At 46.0% G+C, this 17673-nt stretch overlaps 1 protein-coding gene across 1 annotated transcript in view; it reads right to left on the reverse strand.

The window, feature by feature from the left end:
- LOC149438118 (synaptotagmin-like protein 4) overlaps positions 1–13711 on the reverse strand; it is a gene marked incomplete at its 3' end in the record, with an annotated part of 50945 nt that extends 37234 nt beyond the window's left edge. The window contains exon 1 of the mRNA XM_089660228.1: positions 13560–13711. The remainder of the gene's footprint in view (positions 1–13559) is intronic.
- Between the last annotated feature and the right edge of the window lie 3962 nt (positions 13712–17673).

Raw genomic sequence — 17673 nt, forward strand, 5'->3', positions numbered from 1 at the left:
GACACCGATCGTCGGACGGGACCTCTGTACGAGGTCCTGATCATGTGATCACTGATTGGCCAATCAGTGATCACATGCAAAGTAGTAAGCAAGATGTCACTTGTGACATCATTGCTTACTACGTGTGAAATCTGTGAATGATCACAGAGGTCACATGGTACAAGGCTATTCACAACAGCCTTGTACCATGTGACAAGCTGTGACCAATCACAGCTCACTCAGTACTTCTCAATGACTGCAAGAATGCAGACAGAGAGAAAGAGAAATGATTGCTTTTACATCCTATATGGGTGTAAAAGCAATCAGTGTAAAAAAAAAAAAAAATCTTCATCACCCCCCACAAGTAGTACAGTGTCACCATGGTGACACTGTACTGCTAAAGTGACAGTATGTAAAAAAAAAATATATAAAAATAAAAAAAATAATATAAAAAAATAAAATAAAAATGTAAAAAAAAAATGTTTAAAAATATAATTTTTGGTTATAAACTAATTTGGATTTTTTTTTTCTACTAAAAAAATAACGGAATAAATTTTGGCCAAGATTTATAATGAAATATTATTTATTTGCAAAATTTTATAAAAAAAAAAAACACTTTTTTTCAAAATTTTTGGACATTTTCATTTACATAGTAAAAAAAAATAAAAATCCCAGCGGTGAATAAATACCACCAAAATAAAGCTTTATCTGTCTCAAAAAAATGGTAAAAAATTCATATGGGTACAGTGTTGCATGACCGCGCAATTGTCATTCAAAGTGTGATAGCACTGAAAGCTGAAAATTGGCCTGGACAGGAAGGGGGTAAAAGTGTCCGGTCTGGAAGTGGTTAAGGGCAGACGGATTCCAGGAAATAAATGCTACATGAATCATCTGCTTTTATTCAAGATGGCCACGGCCAGAACAGCTAGGGGATGTTTCTCAAAGTGATTTCTCAAAAAAATAAATCATGGAGGCTTGGATGAATTGGTGAGATTGCTTTGAATATTAATAATGAATCCAATCGTGTTTTCAGTTTATTTTGTATACTGTATATACCTTTCAGTTCCACTTTAAATATGGTAATGTATCATTTTTATTACATTTGAAAATTTGTATTTAACACCAACGTTTCACAGTGTGTTTTAAATGTTAGGTTGGCCATACACCAGTAGATTTAAATATGGAAATTCTGAAAAATCATCAGAGCATTCAATATTAAACTGTTACAAAAACCATATCAATAAAATCAGTCTGTATATGCGGTTAAGCATGCTTGTTATACTCACTGTAGAACCGAAGGGGTTAACCCTCCACATTGTGTAAAAAGGCTGTTTGATCCTGTCTTCTATGATCCTCCCCTTATTCTACTGTCCCCAATCCATCTGCTCTAGGAGTCACTCTGCATGTGCTCAATTTGGTGTGTATTGCTAGAGAGGGGGGGGATGTGATCAGCACAGGGCCAATCAGCACTGTCCAGACAGAGGGACCAGGGTTATGCAACCTCATAGGACAGTGCTCTGCTGGACACTGATAGAAGTCGAGACTGTTATACCGCTCATAAGAAAAGGAATTTAGCAGTTTATATTTTCTAAAATAATTGCATTTCCATGTTGTGTGTACTGTGGGAGACCAGATATAGTGAATGCAGGGTCCAGGGAGAGTGGATATAGTGAATGCAGGGTCCGGGGAGAGCGAATATAGTGAATGCAGGGTCCGGGGAGAGCGAATATAGTGAATGCAGGGTCCGGGGAGAGCAGATATAGTGAATGCAGGATCCGGGGAGACCAGATATAGTGAATGCAGGATCCGGGGAGACCAGATATAGTGAATGCAGGATCCGGGGAGACCAGATATAGTGAATGCAGGGTCCGGGGAGACCAGATATAGTGAATGCAGGGTCCGGGGAGACCGGATATAGTGAATGCAGGATCCGGGGAGACCATATATAGTGAATGCAGGGTCCGGGGAGAGCGCATATAGTGAATGCAGGGTTCGGGGAGACTGGATATAGTGAATGTAGGGTCCTGGGAGACCAGATATAGTGAATGCAGGGTCCGGGGAGAGGATATAGTGAATGCAGGGTCCGGGGAGACCAGATATAGTGAATGCAGGGTCCAGGGAGAGGATATAGTGAATGCAGGGTCCGGGGAGAGCGGATATAGTGAATGCAGGGTCCGGGGAGAGCGGATATAGTGAATGCAGGGTCCAGGGAGAGCGGATATAGTGAATGCAGGGTCCGGGGAGAGGATATAGTGAATGCAGGGTCCAGGGAGAGCAGATATAGTGAATGCAGGGTCCGGGGAGACCGAATATAGTGAATGCAGAGTCCTGGGAAACCAGGTATAGTGAATGCAGGGTCCAGGGAGAGCGGATATAGTGAATGCAGGGTCCGGGAAGACCAGATATAGTGAATGCAGGGTCCTGGGAAACCAGGTATAGTGAATGCAGGGTCCGGGGAGAGCGGATATAGTGAATTCAGGGTCCAGGGAGACCAGATATAGTGAATGCAGGGTCCGGGGAGAGCGGAATAGTGAATGCAGGGTCCGGGGAGACCGGAATAGTGAATTCAGGGTCCATGGAGACCGGAATAGTGAATGCAGGGTCCATGGAGACCGGAATAGTGAATGCAGGGTCCATGGAGACCGGAATAGTGAATGCAGGGTCCGGGGAAACGGCATATAGTGAATGCAGGGTCCGGGGAGACCGGATATAGTGAATGCAGGGTCCGAGGAGACCGGAATAGTGAATGCAGGGTCCATGGAGACCGGAATAGTGAATGCAGGGTCCATGGAGACCTGATATAGTGAATGCAGGGTCCGGGGAAACGGCATATAGTGAATGCAGGGTCCGGGGAGACCGGATATAGTGAATGCAGGGTCCGAGGAGAGCGGAATAGTGAATGCAGGGTCCGGAGAGACGGATATAGTTACTCTAGGAGAGCTGGAAAGGGCCATAGAAGGTCCTTAACCCATCAGCAGGACCGGTATCTGCTCCTTTGTGCAAGGAGGAACAGAATGAGCACTGGCAGAGCCCTACAAAATGACCTCCAGCAGGCCACTGGTGGGAATGTCTCTGACCAAACAATCAGAAACAGACTTCCTGAGGGTGGCCTGAGGGCCCGACATCCTCTAGTGGGCCCTGTGCTCAGTGCCCGGCACCATAGAGCTTGATTGGCATTTGCCATTGAACCCCAGAATTGGCAGGTCCACCACTGGCGCCCTGTGCTTTTCACAGATGAGAGCAGGTTCACCCTGAGAACATCTGACAGACGTGAAAGGGTCTGGAGAAGCCGTGGAGAACATTCTGCTGCCTGTAACATTGTTCATGATGGCCGTTTTGGTGATGGGTCAGTGATGGTCTGGGGAGGCATATCCATGGAGGGACACACAGACATCTACAGGCTAGACAATGGCACCCTGACTGCCATTAGGTATGGGGATGAAGTCCTTGGACCCATTGTAAGACCCTACGCTGGTGCAGTGGGTCCTGGGTTCCTCCTGGTGCAGTGGGTCCTGGGTTCCTCCTGGTGCAGTGGATCCTGGGTTCCTCCTGGTGCAGTGGATCCTGGGTTCCTCCTGGTGCAGTGGATCCTGGGTTCCTCCTGGTGCAGTGGGTCCTGGGTTCCTCCTGGTGCAGTGGGTCCTGGGTTCCTCCTGGTGCCTGACAATGCCCGGCCTCATGTGGGGAGAGTATGCAGGCAGTTCCTGGAGGATGAAGGAATTGATACCACTGAATGGCCCCCACTCTCTCCCCACCTAAATCCAATAGAACACCTCTGGGATATCATGTTTCGTCCATCCGACACCACCAGGTTGCACCTCACACTGTCCAGAAGCTCAGTGATGACCTGGTCCAGATCTGGGAGGAAACACCCCAGGACACCATCCATGGTCTCATTAGGAGCCTCCCCCGACGTTGTCAGGCATGCATACAAGCACGTGGGGGCCACACAGACTACTGAGGACCATTCTGAGTTGCTGCAATAACATTTCAGTAAAATGGACTCGCCTGCTGCATCATTTCTTCACTTTGATTTTCGGGGTGTCTTTGAATCCAGTCCTCTGTAGGTCGATCATTTTCATTTCCATCACACGATGGGGCGTCCTTACGTTCCTAACACATTACCCGTCCATGTCAGTATAGAGATCCAGCAGGAGGTTTTCCCCATTGAGATCTGATGGGTTTTCAAAGTCTTCCTTTCATTTTTTTGAGCCGTGTATATAAAATATAGCAGACACATAGGGGTACCATTAGGAATTAAACGAACTAAAAAGCAGCACATTTGTGTACAGGCTGGGAAAGGACTAGATTATACACGTGTTCCCAGATCATACAGACCAGGGGCAGACTGACAACTCATGGGGCCCCCGGGCAATAGGGGATCATGGGGCCCGTGTCCTTGCCCAAACTCAAAAAAGCCTATGAAAAAGGTACCAGGGGCATCTCATGGGGCCCCCTACTGACCCCGGGCCCTCAAACAGTGCTCGAGTTTCCAAATGGTCAGTCCGCCCCTGGTACAGACTGTATGTGAACCTAGACTTGGGGCTTATTCAGAGGTGCGGCTATCTTTACAAGCACTCTGAAAAGCGAAACGCAGTTGATTATTTTCAGGGGATGTTTGACAGCGGGGGAGGAGATGATATGTTACCTTCCTCACTACCCGTTTCAGCTCCCAAAATACTGATCCACCAGTACTGGTGATGCCGCAATTGAGTACATTGCACCAGGGGCGGACTGACAACTCATGGGGCCCTTGGGCAATAGGGGATCATGGGGCCCCTGTGTCCTTGCCCAAACTCAAAAAAGCCTATGAAAAAGGTTCCAGGGGCATCCCATGGGGCCCCCTACTGACCCCGGGCCCTCGTTTCCAAATGGTCAGTCCGCCCCTGCATTGCACATGACTGCAGGGAAATTATGGTGTGGCCCCATTCACCTGAAAGGATTGCGTTTGGCAGTGGTTCTTCCTACCCAATGCAAAAGGGATTTCATATTTTCTACCTCTGTGAAGCACAGCATTGCACCTGCTGTATGTGTACAGCCCTGAGCAGATGCATGTCCCTGCGTAGGTGAGCAGTCAAACCGCGGCTCAACCTCCTGCTTTTATTGTCCCCCCTGGTTAGTCCTTTGAATGAGCCCTAAGTCTGGCTATGTGCCTTCCGGGGTCGGTGACAAAGCTCAGCCGTGTGTCTTCTATGATGAAATGCAAACATTCCGTGTGGTTATTTGTGGAGAGCGGCACGGAGGGGAGGAATTGATGCCACCCAGATATTTGTACTTTCCATCCCCGCGGGCTTTAAGGATCAGCCCATTATCTGTGCACAGCTATGGAGCTGAATCAGAAGGTGTGGACCGAGCCGGGAGTGGTGACCTCACACACCCAAAGAGACGATTGACTTCTTACCTCCAGATATACAAACACCAGCTAAAAATAAATCACATTCTGTAAAACTTCCATCCGAAGCCCTAAATGACGGATTAAATCCAGGAAGGTGTAAAAGCTGCTGATAGATTCCCTTCCCCGGGTCCAATCCCCCACCAGGATGATAAGGAAAGGTTTACATAAAACCTAATTTTCATTACATACCTTATTTTAGATCCAGTGATGTCATCACTGGGTCTCTGTGCTTCTCTATGCAATCGTGGTGGGTGGGAGGGGTCGACAGGGTGCAGTACATAGCTTCCTGAAACCATCAGAGCAGGGGCGGACTGACAAGTCATGCGGCCCCTGGGCAATAGGGGATCATGGGGCCCCTGTGTCCTTGCCCAAACTCAAAAAAGCCTATGAAAAAGGTACCAGGGGCATCTCATGGGGCCCCCTACTGACCCCGGGCCCTCGGGCAGTGCCCGAGTTTCCAAATGGTCAGTCCGCCTCTGCATCACAGCACCCTGAATCAGTGCTCCTCTCAAGAGCCTTCAGTCCTGACACAAGCAGTGGGCTGGTTCTTGGGAGAAGTTATGAAAATATCAAAATGGCTGGGGGGGAGGGAGGGGGGGGGGGGTGCAAGTCTAGAGGAGTAGGTGTTCCTAGGCAGGCTAAATTTGCAAGACAGTGCCCACATGCAGACCTCCCAACTGTCCCTGATTTTGAGGGACTGTCCTCTGATTTGGAACAAAGTCCCTCTTTCCTCCTCATCTGTCCCTCGTTTTGGTCTGATCCAATACAATCAGTCTGTAGATGCAGTAAAGCATGCTTGTTATACTCACTGTGGAACCTAAGGGGTTAATCCTCCGCATTGTGTAAAAAGGCTGTTTGATCCTGTCTTCTCTGATCCTCCCCTTATTCTACTGTCCCCAATCCTTCTGCCATCTGCTCTAGGAGTCACTCTGCACAAGCTCAGTTTGGTGTGTATTGCTAGAGAGGTTTTTGGGTGTTTTTTTGGGGGGGGGGGAATGTGATCAGAACACGGCCAATCAGCACTGTCCAGAGGGTCCGGGGTTATGCAGCCTCATAGGACAATCAGGGGAGAATGAATACTCCTATAAACTTTCACCAGTGCTCTGCTGGACACTGATAGAAGTCACAAGACTGCTATATACTGCTGATGAGAAAAGGGATTTAGCAAATTATATTTAATAAAATAATTACATTTCCATGTTCTGTGTACTGTGGGAGACCAGATATAGTGAATGCAGGGTCCGGGGAGAGCGGATATAGTGAATGCAGGGTCCGGGGAGACCGGATATAGTGAATGCAGGGTCCGGGGAGACCAGATATAGTGAATGCAGGGTCCGGGGAGACCAGATATAGTGAATGCGGGGTCCGGGGGGACCAGATATAGTGAATGCAGGGTCCAGTGAGACCAGATATAGTGAATGCAGGGTCCGGGGAGAGCAGATATAGTGAATGCAGGGTCCAGTGAGACCAGATATAGTGAATGCAGGGTCCAGTGAGACCAGATATAGTGAATGCAGGGTCCAGGGAGACCAGATATAGTGAATGCAGGGTCCGGGGAGACCAGATATAGTGATTACAGGGTCCGGGGAGAGCGGATATAGTGAATGCAGGGTCCGGGGAGAGCGGATATAGTGAATGCAGGGTCCAGTGAGACCAGATATAGTGAATGCAGGGTCCAGGGAGACCAGATATAGTGAATGCAGGGTCCGGGGAGAGCGGATATAGTGAATGCAGGGTCCTGGGAGACTAGATATAGTGAATGCAGGGTCCGGGGAGACCAGATATAGTGAATGCAGGGTCTGGGGAGACCGGATATAGTGAATGCAGAGTCCGGGGAGACCGGATATAGTGAATGCCGGGTCCGGGGAGACCGGATATAGTGAATGCAGGGTCCGGGGAGACCGGATATAGTGAATGCAGGGTCCGGGGAGACCGGATATAGTGAATGCAGGGTCCGGGGAGACCGGATATAGTGAATGCAGGGTCCGGGGAGACCGGATATAGTGAATGCAGGGTCCGGGGAGACCGGATATAGTGAATGCAGGGTCCGGGGAGAGCGGATACAGTGAATGCGGAGTCCGGGGAGACCGGATACAGTGAATGCGGGGTCCGGGGAGACCGGATACAGTGAATGCGGGGTCCGGGGAGAGCGGATATAGTGAATGCAGGGTCCGGGGAGAGCGGATATAGTGAATGCAGGGTCCGGGGAGAGCGGATATAGTGAATGCAGGGTCCGGGGAGAGCGGATATAGTGAATGCAGGGTCCGGGGAGAGCGGATATAGTGAATGCGGGGTCCGGGGAGAGAGGATATAGTGAATGCAGGGTCCGGGGAGAGCGGATATAGTGAATGCAGGGTCCGGGGAGACCAGATATAGTGAATGCAGGGTCCGGGGAGACCGGATATAGTGAATGCAGGGTCCGGGGAGACCGGATATAGTGAATGCAGGGTCCGGGGAGACCGGATATAGTGAATGCAGGGTCCGGGGAGACCGGATATAGTGAATGCAGGGTCCGGGGAGACCAGATATAGTGAATGCAGGGTCCGGGGAGACCAGATATAGTGAATGCAGGGTCGTGGGTTTAGTAACACATGACTGCAGGGAAATTACGGTGTGGCCCCATTCACCTGAAAGGATTGCGTTTGGCAGTGGTTCTTCCTACCCAATGCAAAAGGGATTTCATATTTTCTACCTCTGTGAAGCACAGCATTGCACCTGCTGTATGTGTACAGCCCTGAGCAGATGCATGTCCCTGCGTAGGTGAGCAGTCAAACCGCAGCTCAACCTCCTGCTTTTATTGCCCCCCCTGGCTAGTCCTTTGAATGAGCCCTAAGTCTGGCTATGTGCCTTCCGGGGTCGGTGACAAAGCTCAGCCGTGTGTCTTCTATGATGAAATGCAAACATTCCGTGTGGTTATTTGTGGAGAGCGGCACGGAGGGGAGGAATTGATGCCACCCAGATATTTGTACTTTCCATCCCCGCGGGCTTTAAGGATCAGCCCATTATCTGTGCACAGCTATGGAGCTGAATCAGAAGGTGTGGACCGAGCCGGGAGTGGTGACCTCACACACCCAAAGAGACGATTGACTTCTTACCTCCAGATGTACAAACACCAGCTAAAAATAAATCACATTCTGTAAAACTTCCATCCGAAGCCCTAAATGACGGATCAATTCCAGGAAGGTGTCAAAGCTGCTGATATATTACCTTCCCCGGGTCCAATCCCCCATCAGGATGATAAGGAAAGTTTTACATGAAACCTAATTTTCATTACATACCTTATTTTAGATCCAGTGATGTCAGCACTGGGCCTCTGTGCTTCTCTATGCAATCATGGCGGGTGGGAGGGGTCGGTAGGGTGCTGTACATAGCTTACTGAAAACATCACAGCACCCTGAATCAGAACTCCTCTCAAGAGCCTTCAGTCCTGACACAAGCAGTGGGCTGGTTCTTGGGAGAATTTATGCAAAATATCAAAATGGCTTGGGGGAGGGGTGCAAGTCTGGAGGAGTAGGTGTTCCTAGGCAGGCTAAATTTGCAAGGTAGTACCAACATGCAGACCTCCCAACTGACCCCGATTTTGAGCGACTGCCCCTCTTTCCTCCTCATCTGTCCCTCATTTTGGTCTGATCTACATGCGGGGTGCGGGGAGACCAGATATAGTGAATGCGGGGTCCGGGGAGACCAGATATAGTGAATGCGGGGTCCGGGGAGAGCGGATATAGTGAATGCAGGGTCCGGGGAGACCAGATAGAGTGAATGCGGGGTCCGGGGAGAGCGGATATAGTGAATGCAGGGTCCGGGGAGACCAGATAGAGTGAATGCGGGGTCCGGGGAGAGCAGATATAGTGAATGCAGGATCCGGGGAGAGCGGATATAGTGAATGCAGGATCCAGGGAGAGCGGATATAGTGAATGCAGGGTCCGGGGAGAGCGGATATAGTGAATGCAGGGTCCGGGGAGAGCGGATATAGTGAATGCAGGGTCCGGGGAGACCAGATATAGTGAATGCGGGGTCCGGGGAGAGCGGATATAGTGAATGCAGGGTCCGGGGAGACCAGATAGAGTGAATGCGGGGTCCGGGGAGAGCAGATATAGTGAATGCAGGATCCGGGGAGAGCGGATATAGTGAATGCAGGATCCAGGGAGAGCGGATATAGTGAATGCAGGGTCCGGGGAGAGCGGATATAGTGAATGCAGGGTCCGGGGAGAGCGGATATAGTGAATGCAGGGTCCGGGGAGAGCGGATATAGTGAATGCAGGATCCGGGGAGAGCGGATATAGTGAATGCAGGATCCAGGGAGAGCGGATATAGTGAATGCAGGGTCCGGGGAGAGCGGATATAGTGAATGCAGGGTCCGGGGAGAGCGGATATAGTGAATGCAGGGTCCGGGGAGAGCGGATATAGTGAATGCAGGATCCAGGGAGAGCGGATATAGTGAATGCAGGATCCAGGGAGAGCGGATATAGTGAATGCAGGATCCAGGGAGAGCGGATATAGTGAATGCAGGGTCCGGGGAGACCAGATATAGTGAATGCAGGGTCCGGGGAGACCAGATATAGTAAATGCAGGGTCCAGGGAGACCAGATATAGTGAATGCTGGGCCCGGGAAGAGCGGATATAGTGAATGCAGGATCCAGGGAGAGCGGATATAGTGAATGCAGGGTCCGGGGGGACCAGATATAGTGAATGCAGGGTCCGGGGGGACCAGATATAGTGAATGCAGGGTCCGGGGAGACCAGATATAGTAAATGCAGGGTCCAGGGAGACCAGATATAGTGAATGCTGGGCCCGGGAAGAGCGGATATAGTGAATGCAGGGTTCGGGGTTTAGCATGTCTCAGTTCACACTACTACGACCTGAAAGTTGCACGACTTACAGTGCGACTTTGCCAGGCAACTTGAGTACTACTCTGAAGCGACTTTTATTCGAATTATGCGAATTCCTGGGTAATCTTCCTGTAATGTTGGATCCAAATCACATCAATATAGATGAGGATCTGACTTGAGTCAACTTCCATTAAAGTCTATGGGCACAAGGTGGATAAAAGTCACTTTGAAGTAGTGCAGGAACCTTCTCGAAGGTCGGAGAGACTTCAGTCGTGCCAATTAAGACAGCTGTCATTGACTAACATGGGATTTCACATATCCTTTGACTTGGGGTCTCAGAAGTTGGATTCCAAGTTGCGGCAGTGTGAACCAAGCCTAACATTTTAACTGCTTTCCTGCCGCCCTATAGCAGAAATACTGCTACAGGATGGCACGGGTGCGCAAAATCACGCATATATACATGTGATTTTGCATTTCCAGGTAGGGGGCGCGCTGTCAATCACTGGTAGTCCCAGCTGGAGAGTACAATACAGATCTCTCCCCTGTCAGCTCCAGCACACTGCTTTTTATGGCTCTGCATAGCACAGCCAGCCATACAAAGCAGTGTGCTTACAGTGTAAAGCGCAGCACACAACGCACAGTTCACCCTTTGATCGCCCCACATGTTAACCCCTTCCTGCCCAGTGCCATTAGTACAGTGACAGTGCTTTTTATTAGTACTGATCACTGTATTGGTGTCACTGGGGATGTCAGTGACACCAAGTCAGTTCCACCCAGTGTCAGAATGCCCGCCGCAGCCCCATAGTCCCGCTATAAGTCGCTGATTGCCACCATTACTAGTGGAAAAAACCCCAGTATCTATACCGCCATTTGTAAACACTATAACTTTCATGTAAACCAATTAATATACACTTATTGGGATTTTTTCTTAGCAAAGACAGGGAGCAGAATACATTTTGGGCCTCAATTTATGACGAATTGTGATTTTAAAAAAATTTACTGGACATATTTAATATCAAAAAGTAAAAAATAGTTTTTTTCCCTCAAAATTGTCGGTCCTTTTTTTTTTTTTCTACGGCGCAAAAAATTAAAAAAAAAAAACAAAAAAAAAAAAACGCACAGGTGATCAAATACCACCAAAAGAAAAAAATACAATTAATAATACTCGTGAGCCAAAATGTGATACTCCCCTTAACGTGATAAATAAATAACTAGAATCATATATAGCTAATGTTGCATCGACACTTTACACAATACTCATTATCTGTGCAAAAACATAAACATAAATCATTATATGTATCTACATATACATATACGTGCCGCGCTCCATAATAAAATGTATGTTACCTGTTTTTATCATATATTTTTTTTTAAATGTAAAGCTGTATATGTCCTATGATCCTGGAGGTTTGTAAATAGTGACAATGCAGTCAGAAAAGGTAGTATATATATATATTAACTACAGCATTAGTAACTGATGATATGTGTTATACATATCAGAAGTAGATTGACATACACAGACCATAGGAAAATGGCCGCGCCCATGCGGTCTACAAGAAAATGGCGCCGACTGTCTCTATATATATATGGAGCAGAGCGCAGTGACGTCCAATTGTTTTCCCCCTGATGAAGCCACCTGACCCTGTGGCGTAACGCGTAGGGGAGGGGCTCTGACGTCACGACGCCGCGGTGGACGAGCGGCGCTTACAAAACACAGGATCTGGGCACATATCAGCTGAACACAGCACTGCTGTATATAATGTGAGTGGCGATTTTACTTACTAAATAGGCTAAGCCTCACAAAGGATAAGGCACTATCTGTGGCTCTTTTTTACATGGTTTACTGGGAGGAGGAAATATCATCTTAACCATCCTTAAAGAAACCTATTGAGGCTAAAGTGTGAAAGGAGGGAGACCTCTGGTGGCAGAAATAAGGCAATCCACAATATGGATGGAAACACGCATATAAAGTGAAGATTCCCATCTTGTCCTGACAGGACAAAAAGTGTGTTTAGCCAGCTTGTCTGGCTAACAAGGAGGTGAGCGCACATCTATCCTTAGAGCACGGGGAGTGTGGCACAATACACCTCACTTGTCACTGAAATATTATAGAAGCACAAAGAGGACTTTTTATAATAACTGTTTTAAATATTGGATGAACATTATTTTGAAATGCACTACATGTTGCACTGGTTTGAAGCACAGTAATTTTGTTCACGTCATTATTTGAATTATCACTAGTATATGAGTTGTTGATTTTATTATGGAGCGTGGCACGTATATGTATATGTAGATACATATAATGATTTATACCACCAAAAGAAAGCTCTATTTGTGGGGGGAAAAAAAAGGATGTAAATTTCATTTGGGTGCAGCGTTGCATGACCGCGCAATTGCCAGTTAAAGTAACACAGCGCCGTATCGCAAAAAATGGCCTGGTCAGGAAGGGGGGGGGGAATCCTCTGGGGGGCGAGGGTTGAAGGAATGTTTACATATTACCCTCTTAGATTGTAAGCTCCCAGGATCAGGGCCCTCCTATCCCTCTTGTATTGAACTGTATTGTTGCTGTATTGTCTCCCTTTATATTGTAAAGTGCTGAGCAAACTGTTGGCGCCATAAATCCTGTATAATAATAATATATAAATCCTGTATAATAATAATAATAATAATATATAAATCCTGTATAATAATAATAATAATATATAAATCCTGTATAATAATAATAATAATAATATATAAATCTTGTATAATAATAATAATAATAATAATAATATATAAATCCTGTATAATAATAATAATAATATATAAATCCTGTATAATAATAATAATATATAAATCTTGTATAATAATAATAATAATAATAATATATAAATCCTGTATAATAATAATATATAAATCCTGTATAATAATAATAATATATAAATCCTGTATAATAATAATAATATATAAATCCTGTATAATAATAATATATAAATCCTGTATAATAATAATATATAAATCTTGTATAATAATAATAATATATAAATCCTGTATAATAATAATATATAAATCTTGTATAATAATAATAATATATAAATCCTGTATAATAATAATATATAAATCTTGTATAATAATATATAAATCCTGTATAATAATAATATATAAATCTTGTATAATAATATATAAATCCTGTATAATAATAATATATAAATCTTGTATAATAATAATAATAATAATATATAAATCCTGTATAATAATATATAAATCTTGTATAATAATAATAATAATATATAAATCCTGTATAATAATAATATATAAATCCTGTATAATAATAATATATAAATCCTGTATAATAATAATAATATTTCTTCGTTTACATTTGTTTTTTGTGCCATAAATCTCATTGCTGAACACAACAGTTCCAGGATCTAGAAGCTGACGACACCCCATACAAATGTACCCCTTGCCTTCTCTGCACCCCGGGTAGCGGCCTCTCTTGCCATGCATTGGGTATGCATGTCCCTATGGGAGATCCAGGCGTTGTGCGGCCAGTCTTTCCTATGATAGGATCCTGCTCAGACATACTTGTCCCCACAGCCTGAGGACAAACATGAGTGACAGTTATTCCGCGAACACAAAAGGTGATTAACCGGACTGACTCCACCTAACCGGAGACACTTGCCAAGGGAGGAACCTCCACACCACCTGGAGATAGGAATTTCTCATGAAATCAGCAGCCGCGTAACAGTCATACAACAGACTGAACACACAATAATAAAAGATATCCAAGAAGAAGGTTAAGGGTCGGTTCACACGACATGCATTTCGGTTTCTTTTTTCTGCATCCAAAACGCACAGAAAGTAGGTGATATGGTGGTCAATGTCATAGTTCACATTAGTGCTTGCAGCTCCAGGGCGTTCCGGATGTAGTACAAAAAGTAGAACAGGCGGCATTTTTTCTACAGAAACTGTACTGGAATGCGCGCCCCCCAGGGGCGGACTGACAACTCATGGGGCCCCCGGGCAATAGGGGATCATGGGGCCCCTGTGTCCTTGCCCAAACTCAAAAAAGCCTATGAAAAAGGTACCAGGGGCATCTCATGGGGCCCCCTACTGACTCCGGGCCCTCAGGCAGTGCTCGAGTTTCCAAATGGTCAGTCCGCCCCTGATACAGACTGTATGTGAACCTTTGTGACCCTGGTAGTTCCGGCACTGCTTTGGGCTGTACCGTGAAGCCTCGATCAATTACATTTTTATCTTTTTTTTCTCACAAATAGCGTTTTCTTTTGGTGGTATTTAATCACAAATGTTTTTTTTATTTTTTCCTCAAACAAATGAAAAAAAAGAAAGAATTTTTTTAATTTAAAAAATTTTAAAACCGAAATGAAGAAAGGGTTTTTTTTTTTCTTTTTGAAAAAAAAAAACCCCTTTCTTCATTTCGGTTTTAAAATTTTTCAAATAAGTAATTTTTCTTCTTCACTGATGTGCTCTGATGAGATGATTGGACACAGCTGATCACATGATAAAGAGTCAGTGTCATTGGCCGTTTACACTGCTTGGTGATATACTGTGTCCAAGGGACACAGCCCACCACTGATCAGCGCACTGCATGCCCCCGGGGTCAAGAATGGGAGGGCATCATGTGGTGTCCTCCCAGAACAAGAGTGGTCCCGCTTGGCTGTCATTGTACAATAGGTCGGGAGCAGGGGCGGACTGACAACTCATGGGGCCCCCGGGCAATAGGGGATCATGGGGCCCCTGTGTCCTGGCCACACTCAAAAAAGCCTATGAAAAAAAAAGGTACCAGGGGCATTTCATGGGGCCCCCTACTGACCCTGGGCCCTCGGGCAGTGCCCGAGTTTCCAAATGTTCAGTCCACCCCTGCTTCCAGCAACCACAATCACTCAAATATCTTTCAGTAAATTTAGGTTTATGTAATGTGCAGGGACCCAACAACATATAGCGACATTTATTTTTTTTCTTATTAGGGCTCTTTTACACGGGCCAATATTCAGGTCCGGTGATTCCACTAGGCAAACTAGGCAACCGCCTAGGGCACACTGCCTCCTAGGGGCACCTGAGTGCAGCATAGGCCGGCCCTCTCTCTGTGTGTGATGCCGCCACATCATGAATGATCCTTCAATTGAGAGGATGGGTGGCAGAGGGGAGGAAGAAAGGACAGAAGATGCTGGGAGTCTGGGGCCAGTGTAGCAGCTGCTGCCACTCCTTCCAGTGTTCCTCTCAGACTCAGTCCCTTACTGCAAGCCGGCTGGCAGCTGCTGATCACTGCGGAGTTTCAGCTCTTCGCTTTCCATTTATCAGCAGAGGCGGAGTTGCGCCTGCGGAGGAAGGTAATGTCTGACTCTGATGTCTCCTGTCTGTGTGTGTGACCCGGCTGGTTGGCCATCCATCCCATCTGCAATGTGTCAGTGAGTGATGACAATATCACGATCCCCCAGCCTGCTCTTCTAGTGCCTGCTGTTGGTGGTGGTGTGTTGTGTCAGATCTGTCACTGTGTGGGATCGCTTAGTTCAGCTACCTACTGACACAGTGTTTTACCTCCCCTCATTGCCTGGGGAATTCCATCCTGGGATCTGTCAGAGCGTGGATCCATCATCCTCCACTCACTGCAACTGTCACCCTGCCACTGCCAGCCACAGATACAGTCCGTCCGTGACACTGATTTTGTTTTTATGTTGGTGCTGTGGCATTTTAATTTTTTTTTTTTTGGGGGGGGGGGGGGGGGCAAGTAGCTGATCCTGTCTAGGGCGCAAAATAGTTTAGCACCGATAAATAGTCGAAACCGCAGCACCAATATGACCTCTGTAATTGTGGAAAGTAGGGTGCAGGGGCGGACTGACCATTCCAGCTCTCGGGCCTGGGGTCAGTAGGGGGCCCCATGAGATGCCCCTGGTACTTTTTATAGGCTTTTTTGGGTGTAGTTTGAGTGTGGGCGAGGACTCGGGCCCCATGATCCCCTATTGCCCGGGGGCCCCATGAGTTGTCAGTCCACCCCTGGTAGGGTGCGACTTGCCATGCGATTTGCAAGTTGTATGGCACACAAATCGCACCCAGCGTAGCCGGGGACTAAAGCACATGTCAAGCCAGAAACTTTTTTTCTGGTTTGGATCACGAGGGGGAGGAGTTTCACTGCCATCCGGGGCTCCGAAAATAGTTTAATCAGACAGGAAATCAGAGAAAATCTGCAGCAGGAAAGCAAAAGTGACGTCTGTACAATGAAAATAGAATAAGGCACCGGTCACACCGTGCGATTTGTGTGCAATTTCAGGGGAGATTTCTGAAGACTTTATTGCTACTTGTGAAGATTTTCAACGATTTCTTGCAATTTCCATAGCGATTTCGATGATATTCTATGTATCATAAATCGCAATTTCCATAGCGATTTCGATGATATTCTATGTATCATAAATCGCAACAAAACTGCAGAAAAAGTCACGCAAGAACTACTATTATTATTATTATTATACAGTATTTATATAGCGCCAAGGGTTTGCTCAGCGCTGTACAGTAGCACGGGGGACAGAACATGAGACAAGACAGTAACAATACAATACACGAGGGGTTCGAGGGCCCTGCTCTTTCGAGCTTACAATCTAGTATACTATAGAAATCGAGCTGCAGCAAATCGCATAGGTTAAGACACTGACATTAGATGTGATTTCAGGGGAGATTTGGGAACTGAAAATCGCACAGGTATGACTGGGCACTAAATGTCATTTTCTTGTTTCTTCTTTAGAATTGGATCCCTTCAGCGAGGATTGTTCTGCTATGATCTGTAGAGTCACTCCCAGCACTAGGAATGTTATAGCATTTCATAGCTCCATGATAATGATCTACGTGCGATTTATTGCCTTCAGTGCCGGACTATCCATCATATAGGAGTGGACGTGCACTTTGTGGTGTTATGGAACCATTCCTGTTTTCAAACAAATCTCTCTCATCTAGAAGTAGAGAGAGGAAGGGATATAATACACAAAGTGCCAACATCCCTAACGAATACAGGGGGGGGGGGGGGTGCTAGGGTGACAGTATGTAAAATAAATAAATAAATAATAATATAAAAAAAAAAAGTAAAAAAAAAAAAGTTTAATTATATAAATTATAATTTTTAAACTAATTTGGCTTATTTTTTTACTAAAAAGAAGATGGAATAAATTTTGGCCAAGATTTATGATGAAATATTATTTATTTGGAAAATTTTAATTTGCATAGCAAAAAAAATTTAAATCCCAGCGGTGACTAAATACCACCAAAATAAAGCTTTATCTGTCTCAAAAAAATGGTAAAAAATGCAAAAGGTATAGTGTTGCATGATCGCGCAATTGTCATTCAAGGTGTGACAGCGCTGATAGCTGAAAATTGCCCTGGTCAGGAAGGGGGTGAAAGTGTCCGGACTGGAAGTGGTTTATAGCAAAAAGTCAAAAATATTGTTTTTTTCTCAAAATGGTCGGTTTTTTTTTTATAGCACAA

The sequence above is a fragment of the Staurois parvus genome, unplaced genomic scaffold, assembly GCF_062004578.1.
Source record: "Staurois parvus isolate SC_StPar_1 unplaced genomic scaffold, SC_StPar_1.0 ptg001216l, whole genome shotgun sequence".
Classification (NCBI taxonomy): domain Eukaryota; kingdom Metazoa; phylum Chordata; class Amphibia; order Anura; family Ranidae; genus Staurois; species Staurois parvus.